The sequence below is a fragment of the Crocuta crocuta genome, unplaced genomic scaffold (genome assembly GCF_008692635.1).
Source record: "Crocuta crocuta isolate KB4526 unplaced genomic scaffold, BGI_CrCroc_1.0 scaffold15, whole genome shotgun sequence".
NCBI classification, from domain to species: Eukaryota; Metazoa; Chordata; class Mammalia; order Carnivora; family Hyaenidae; genus Crocuta; species Crocuta crocuta.
Window position 1 is genome coordinate 4,140,685 of NW_027530508.1, and position 9,234 is coordinate 4,149,918.

Genomic DNA, 9,234 nt, shown 5'->3' on the forward strand with positions numbered 1-9,234 from the left:
CGCCCGCCCGCCCCGCGGCCTAGCTCTGCAGACTGTCTGCCCCTGAAGGACGGAGAGCCCCTGTCCCTTTCCAGGGCTCCCTTCTCTCTCTGAGACCCCAGACCCCTCGCGGACGCCCCACGGCCCCCCAGGAACCCACCGCCTCCCTCCTGCAGTCCCTCAAACTCCGCATCTGCCTCTCCGTCACTCCCTCGATCACCCAGCCGCCTCCGACTGAAGACCCTTGCCTTCTGAGCCGTCGTTTCCTCCTTGTATCCTCACTACCCTCTCTGGGTCTCCACCCCCTGCAGGGAGCCCCTAACTCCGTATACAAACCCTATTCTTGCTGAGCCCCCACCTTCTCCACAGACTCCAGCTCGCTCTCTCTCTCAGCCCTCACCCATGGCTGAGCCCCGACTCGCTCTCAGGAGCCCCCTACCTCCTAGTGGAGCCCGCACCTCTCACGCTCCCATCCTCTCTGAGCCCCTATCCCTTGCTAAGGATCAGCCCTCTCATCCTGAGAAGGGAGCTGGGCTTGGGGAGAAGGGGCTGGGAGAGAAGCTTCCTTTCCCCTCTGGAAGGGCCAATGAGATAGTCTCCCTTATTCTCTCTCCTAACCTGCCCGAGTTCCGCCCTGGGCAGTGTGTGCCTATGGCCCATCTCTCTGGAGAGCCAGGCCTTGGCAGCCAACTGTGTCTACTTCATTCCTTGCCATGCGCCCACAGCCTGGCTTTTGTCCCGCACTTGCTGTGTGCTCTTAGGAAAGCCACTGCCCTGCTCTGAGCTTCTCCAGGCACCATTGCACCAACGTGCCTTCGTGCCTTGAGCGTAATTCTCTCTCTTCATGTGCTGGGGGCAGGGACACAGGGGTGGATGAACTCTGAGAGAGGAGGCCAGATCTTTTTCGTTCACTGATGTACCCCAGAGCCTCACGCATTGCTCGGCCTTGAGCAGGCAGCTCAACAAATATTTGCTGAACACAAACTAGTGATAATAACACATCTGCGCTGTTCCTTATGTGTAAAGGGCTTGTCTAAGTGCTTTACATGTACTACTCACTCACTTAACTATGTGAGTGTGAGAGACAGAGGCAGACAGTCAGAGACAGAAAGAGGAAGTCCTGGAGCCCAGAACTAAAGGCCTCAAACGGTGACAGGAGGGGCAGCTGGAGAAGCAGGCCGTCCATGAGACCCTCCAGGCCTCATAAGCCAAGGTGAGGAGTTTGGACTTCAACCCAAGAGTAGTGGGGAACCATGGAAGGATTGGAAAGAGGGGAGGAGTGTGATCTGAAAAGATCCCTCTGGCTGCTGGTCCCTTGGGAGACCAGGATAGAATGTTCCAGAGTGGCCCAGAGAGATCAGTGAGGAGGCTCCACGTTGGAGATGACTGTGTCCTGGTCTAGTGGGCTTACAGAAAAACGAATGGATCCAAGAGATGTTAGGGGGTAAAATGAACTAAAGGGATAGCAAATGATTGGAAACAACCTGTCCTGTTGTTTTTAATTTTTTAATGTTTATTTATTTTCTTTTTAAAAAATTTTTTTAAATGTTTTTATTTATTTCTGAGAGAGAGACAGCATGAGCAGGGGAGGGTCAGAGAAAGAGGGAGATACAGAATCTGAAACAGGCTCCAGGCTCTGAGCTAGCTGTCAGCACAGAGCCCGACGTGGGGCTCGAACCAACGAACCATGAGATCATGACCTGAGCAAAGTCAGACGCTTAACTGACTGAGCTACCCAGGCGCCCCACCTGTCCTGATTTTAAAACATGGCAACAAATTCTTTAGCACACCTCCTGTGGAGAGATGGGATCCACGTACCCTTTCTTAGTATCTTGGGTGAGCCAGTGAGTGCATGGGCCAAGTGATGCTGTGACACACAAGGCTAGGACATAAAAGGGCGTGCACTATCCCTGGAACTCTAGCTCTTGGAGCCGTGAGGAGCCACCCAAGAAGTCTGTCTACCTTGAGGCTGCCATGTTGTGAGGAAGCCAAAATTACCTGGAAAGCCGATGTGAAGTTACTGTTCCCAGCGGACCTTGCTCTTTCAGTCATCCCACTTCAGACATCAGACAAGTGAGTGAAGAAGCAACCAGATGCTTCCGGTTCACAGCTGTTCGAATCCGTTTCTGCTCCAACGGGAGTGGAGAGGGTTCTAGAAGTTCTGGAGGTAATAGGAAGGGATGAGGTTAAGAGTGCAGGAGGATGGGCCGGCCTTGAGCCGACACAGGAAGGATCCAGTATTCTCTGAGACCCGGGGTAAGGAGAGAGGGGGGCCGCTGAAAGAGATACAGGGTGGTGGTTGTGAGTTGAACTCTGGAGTCAAGCAGATCCAGGGTTGAATCTTGGTTCTGCCACTCGATCGTTCCATGATTTAACTGCTCTGAGCCTGTTTCCCTGACCGAAAATAGGCGTAATGTTAGTAGTTGCCTCTCAGAAGGGTTGTAAGAGTGGAATGAGGTGTGCACACAAGGCCCTCAGTGAGGCACCTGGCCCAGAGCAATAACTCAACAAACTTCTTGCTAATATTAGTATTGTTACCTTGGTTTATGGGTGAGGAGGATAGGAAGTTGAGTGATAAGACATCTGATAAGTTGAATGCTCTGGAGAAAGACAAGAAGTATCATCTATTAAGAGGTAGGTTTATGAGGTCCCTGCGTGACTCAGACAGTTAAGCGGTTAAGTGTCTGAGTCTTGATTTTGGCTCAGGTTATGACCTCACAGTTTGTGGGTTCGAGGCCCACCTTGGGCTGCGCACTGACAGTGTAGAGCCTTCTTGGAATTCTCTCTCTCTCTCTCTCTGCCCCACCCTTCCTTGCATTCTCTAAACAAACAAACAAACTTAAAAAAAAAAAAAGAAAAGAGGAAGGTTTTAGGAGCATCAGGCTGGCTGAGTCAGTGGAACATGGGATTCTTGATTTTGGGGTTGTGAGTTTGAGCCCCATGTTGGGTTTAGAGGTTACTTAAAAAGTAAAATATTAAATAAAGAGAAAGAGAAAGTTTTAGTTCAACAGGAGGCTTAAAAAAGGTGGTGAAGCAGGCACAAAAGGCCATATATTGTATGTTTCCATATATGTGAAATACCCAGAGTCTGAAATTCCAGAGACAGAAAACAGATTATTGATTCCTAGGGGTGAGGGGAAGGGAGGAATGGGGAGTGACTGCTTAATTGCTTTCCTTTTAGAGTGATGAAATATTTTAGAACTAAATAGCGGTGAGGGATGCACAACAGTGTGAATGTACTATCATTAATGATAAACTTTATGTTACATATGTTTTACCACAACCTTTTTTTTTTTTTACAAATAGTTTATTGTCAAATTAGTTTCCACATAACACTCAGTGCTCATCCCCACAAGTGTCCTCCTCCATGCCCATCCCTCCTCCCCCCCACATCCATCAGTCCTCAGTTTTTGTCAGCATTCAAGAGTCTCTCATGGTTTGCCTCTCTCCCTTTCCCCCACCATTTCCGCCCTTCTTCTCCCCCTTGTTCCTCCGTCAAGTTCCTCCTAATCCTCCTATACGTGCAAACATATGATATTTGTCCTTCTCTGCCTGACTTATTTCGCTCAGCATAACACCCTCAAGGTCCATCCATGTTGCTACACATGGCCAGATTTCATTGTTTCTCATTGCCATGTAGTATTCCATGGTATAGATAAACCACATCTTCTTGATCCATTCGTCCGTTGATGGACACTTAGGCTCTTTCCATGTTTTGGCTATTGTTGAGAGTGCTGCTATGAACATTGGGGTACATGTGCTCCTATGCATCAGCATTTCTGTATCCCTTGGGTAAATTCCTAGCAGTACCACAATCTTTAAAGGGTGGTAAAGATTTGGAATAATCAGTAGTAATGATGGTGGTGGTGGGGACAGATCTCACTTACTGAGCGTTTACTATGTGCCAGGGTAGTTTATCTTCTCAACAACCTTATGAGGTCACTTACCTCGGCAGGTGGGGCAGGAAGAGGGGTGACTGGGGATGCAGAGAGCAGAGAAGAAAACAGACCCCACACGGAACCTCAGGACAGATCCTGGCTCAGTGAGGAAGGACGCCAAGGCGGCTCAGGAGCAGAGCAGATGGATCTGGAGAAGATGCAGGGATTGCAGACGGAGGAGCTCAATGAAGTCCAAAAATAGGTGGTTAGGAAGAAAAGGAGTCTGAGGTCACAGTGTGGGACGTTGTAGATTTTCAATGTAGAACCTGGTGAGAGATGAGAAGGTTTACTAAGCCAGTGCTATCCAATAGAAGTTTCTGCGAAAAAGGGAATGTCCTAGATCTGTGCTGCCTGAACAGGCGATGTTTAGCTATTAAGCATTTTGAAGTGTGGCTAGTGTGACTGGGGAATTGAATTCTAAGTTGTATTTAACCTTATTTATTTATTTAAATGTTTATTTTTGAGAGAGCGCAAGTGGGGGAGGGGCAGGGAGGAACAGAAGATCGGAAGCAGACTCTGTGCTGACAGCAGAGAGCCCGATGAGGGGTTCCCATTCATGAACTGTGAGATCATGACCTGAGCTGAAGTCGGACGCTTAACCAACTGGGCCACCCAGGTGCCCCTTTATTTATTTACTTTTAAGTAGGCTTTACACCCAATGTGGGGCTTGAAGTCATGACCTGACATCAAGAGTCATGCGCTCTACTGACTGAGCCAGCCAGACGTTCCCTAACCTTAATTACTTTATTTTTTTTAATGTTTTCTGTTTATTTATTTATTTTGAGAGAGACAGAGATGGCGCGAGTGGGGGAAGGGCAGAGAGAGGGAAGGAGAGAAAGAATCTCAAGCAGGCTCCCAGCGGCGAGCACAAAGCATGATGTGGGGCTTGAACTCATGAAACTGTGAGATCATGACTGAGCTGAAACCAAGAGTCGGTTGTTTAACCGACTGAGCCACCCAGGCGCGTCCCAACCTTAATTACTTTAAATAGCCACATGTGGCTAGTGGCCATCATATCTGACAGTCAGGTGTCAGTGGACAAACTTGTTTCCAGGGCCCTGCTTTGAGCGTGGCTGCCATCTCAGACTCCCATCATCCATCCCCTTTCACCGAGTGCTTTTGCCCTGCCCCCTCGTGGGCCCCTTGTCTACGCTGTAGCCACCATGATCCTTCCAGCATGAGTCAGATTCTCATAGGGGAGTCTCACTCCTTGTTCCAAACCCTGTAATGGCATGTCCTCTGACTCAGGGTAAAAGGAGAAAACTGTGGTGGATTAAAGATGGCCACGAACTCTTTGTCCCTCTGCCCTTCAAGAGGTGCCCTTCAATCTGAGTTGGCCCCGGCGACCTCTTCAACCCATCCAATGTGGCGAAAGCAATGCCGTGCCCGTTCCGGACTGAGCTTTCAAGAAGACTGGCTTCCTCTTCTCCCTCTTGGAACACTCACTTCTGGAAGGCTCCTTCTTGCACTCCAGTCCCCACGCTGAAGAAGCCCAAGCCACGTGGAGAGGCCACACGCTGGTGCTCCTATTTGGCATCCCCCGGACAAACTTCCGGCCCACGGCTCGCGCCAAGCACTGTACTGAATGAACAGCATGGTGTGAGTAAGTCATCTTAGACAAGTCGGCCCACTCGAGCTCCTAGGTGACATCACGCGAACAGAATTATCCCATTGAATCCCGTAAACCCACAGTATCTTGGGAGAGAATAAAACAGCTTAGGCCCTTAAGTTGACCAATGGGTCTGTTATGCAGCAATGACTTTGCCAAACCAGTTCTTACTAGGACCTATGCTTGCCCCTCCCCCCCACGACCTTACTTCCCTCCTTGATCTCATCTTCTTCCGTTCCCTTGCTCACTCCCCCAGCCACACTGGCATCCTTGCTATTCCTACAATGAACCAAGCACAACAGGCAAACTCCTTTCTGGAGGCTTCAGAGCCTTTGTCCTTGTTTGTTTCTCTGTCTTGACTGATCTTTCCCCAGATAGCTGCATGGCTAGCTTCTGGCTTTATTCAGATCTCAGCTCGTATGTCACCTTGTCAAAGGGGTTTCATTTAAAGCCTGTGGTGGAGACATGGACGGCTCACCAAATTTCCATGTGTTTCGCATATATTTCCCAGGTCCCTTGAAGTTAGACAAAGCTGTGTGATGAGTTCTTGCCAATGAGATCCAGGTCTCCAAAGAGAATCCTTGGCTGCAGAATTTCTTGGAGGAGAAAGAGCAGAACTTAACATTCATTTAGTTAACAGGAAACCCTGAAAACAACCGAGGGTGAGAAGCTGGGTTGCTAAGAAACCTTCGAGAATGGGGGAGACGGTTGGCATCCATTGCTAGGCAACCTAAAAGAAGCTAGACGGGCAGGTTCGGCTGCAGGCAGCTTTCCCCCTCTTTTTCATAGGCTCCCTGAATGCCAGACTGGATATACTCTTAGGCACTTCTGGTCCAACCCCCTAGCTGAATAGATAGGGAAACTAAGGCCTCAAAAGGCAAGATGATTAGCCCAAATTCCCTCTAGTTTCTCAACAAGAGCAAAGACAAATGGCATAGGAGGGCATTGTCGTGGGGAGTGACCTGGCATGGCCGAGGCGGAGTTTCAGGGTAGAGCTGACTGATAGCTGAAGAAGAGTCTATAAAACAATAAGGAAGTCAACTGTAAAAGGCCTTGAATGCCAGGCCAAGAATCTTAGACTTGATCCTGAGGGGAATGGAGAGCCACTGAAAGGTTTTCAGCGATGGTCACATTTGTTTTCAAAAGACCCCTTGGGGGGCGCCTGGGTGGCTTAGTCGGTTGAGCGTCCGACTTTCGCTTGGGTCATGATCTCGCGGTTCGTGGGTTCGAGCCCNTGCAGTCTTCTCTTGCAGTCTTCCCACTTGCAGTTACTGGTGTCTGGAAAGCTTTGTCCTTCATCCAAATCTGCTTACTCTCACTGTTTTAGTTATAATTGCTTCATGACAAACTGTCCCCCAAACTTAGTAGCATGAATAACCACCCTTCCATCATGGCCATGGACTCTGTGTGTCAGAAATTCAGACAAGGTGAGAGGGGGTGGCTTGTCTCTGTTCCATGGTGGCTGGACCTCAGCTGGGGAGACACTGCTTCAGCTGGGAGTGACTTGAAGGACTCTGGGCTAGAATCACCTGGAGACTTCTTTGCTTGCTTGTCTGGCTACTGGACAGGTGCCCACATCTGGAGCACCTGCACGGAGTCTCTCCCTAGGTTTTGGGCTTCTTTACTGCATGACGACTTAGGGGTGCTAGACTTCTCATCCGGTGATTCAGTGTAGAAACCTACAGCATCTTTCTGCTACATCTTATTGGTTACAAGTGGATCACGAAGGCCAGTGGAGACTCAAGAGGAAAGAAATGTATGGAAGGAATGTCAAAGAACTTGTAGCCACGTTCTAGAATCGCAACAACCTATGGAGGTGTCAGTTACAGCTTAAGCGTCACCTCCTCCATGAAGTGATCTGACATGCCCTGCTCCGTGTCTGGATTAAGTGTCCCCCGTGTTCCCCCAGACTCCCTGTCCATCTCCAACAATGCATCTCCATCCCTCTGTTTATCCTCCTCGGGACTGTGAGTTCAGTAAGGACAGACCATGTCTGTCTTTTTCACCTTTGTACACCCAGCACCCAGCACAGAGCCTGGCAAAAGCAGACCCATAATAAACGTTTGTTGAATGGGTGAGCAAATGAGTGAGCGAATGAGCTAAAGCATGGAGTCAGATGCAGCAGTCAATCCTTCTTGTGAAGCTGACATACTAGTTAGAGAGAGATACAAAATCAAAGCTGTATATGACAAATACCACAGTGATAAAGGCTATTAAGAAAAATCAGGCAAAAGCAAGGGGATAGCGTAAGGGGGTGGGTGGGTGATACTTTACAAGAATGATCAGGAAAGACCTTTTTGAGGTAGTGACACTGGAGCTAAGATCCAAAGAAGTGAGGGAGTAAGCCATGGGGGTATCCGGGAGAAGAGCGCTTCCAGCAGAGTGAACAGCAAAGGGCTAGTCTAAAGGGCAGAAGGGGGCATGTGCTTGGCAGCTCTGAGGAAAAACGAGGAACCTGCGTGGCTACGGTATGGCAAGGGAAGGAAAAAGCGATAGGAGATGAATCCCAGGACGGACCAAGGGTTACAGCCTGCGATTACATAGGGCTTTGCTGGCTGTGCAGAGGACTCTGGCTTAGTCTGAATGAGATGGGGAGTTCTGAGCAGGGGCAGGCCATAGTCTGATTTATAGTTTAGCCAGATCCTTCTGGCTGCTATGTGGACAAGACTGTGATTGAGGCAAAGGAGAAAGCAAGGAGTCCAGTGAGGAGGCTGGTTCATAATAACCAGGCAAGAGATGGGGTGGGGGTGAGGGGGACGAGGAACATGAGGATAGCCATTGAAAAGGTGAGAAGTGATAGTGACACAGGAACATTTTGGATGTATGGTCAACAGGGATAAGGAATACGAAGCTATGGGGAGAAAGAGGAGCCAAGGATCACCAAGAGGTTGTTGGCCTTTTAGCCAACAGAGATGTGGGGTGCAGAGCAGGCTTGGGAGCACCATGGAAACAAGAATTCATGTGTAGCTAGGCTAGGTTTGAGGTGCCAATTAGATATCCTGGTGGAGATGACAAGAAGGCAGCTAGACTGGAGTCTGGCAGCATCAGGGTGGAGACGCAGGCTTGAGAATCCACAGCTTTTCAGTAGAATTCTAAGATGGCCTCAAGATTCCCGCCGGCAGGTGTGAATGTCCAACAAAACCAGCTCCCCTCTGTGCAGGCGAGACCAGGGAGCACAATGGATGTCACGCTTCCGCTTCGGTTACATTATGTGACAAAGGGGAAGGGATTTGGCAGATGTGATTTAGGTCTCAAATTAGTTGATTTTTTGATTCATCAAAAGAGAGGTTTTCCCGGGTGGGCCCAACCTCATCAAGTGAGCCCTTTGTTTTTAATGTTTATTTATTTTCGAGAGAGAGAAACTGTGAGCAGGGAAGGGGCAGAGAAGGGGGGGACCAAGGATCCGAAGTAGGCTCCATGCTCATAGCAGAGAGCCCGAAGCTGGGCTCAAACTCATGAACCACGAGATGATGACCTGAGCCAATGGAACCACCCTGGAGCCTCCTCAAGTCAGTCCTTTAAAAGAGAGCCTTCCCTTAAAATTAAAAAAAAACAAAAAAACAACAACTAAATAAAAATAAAAGAGCTTTCTCTGGGATGTCTGGCTGGCTCAGTCAGTAGCGCATGTGACTCCTGACCTTAGGGTCATGAGGTCGTGAGTTCCAGCCCCATGTTGGGTGCAGAAATTACTTTAAAAATGAATGAATG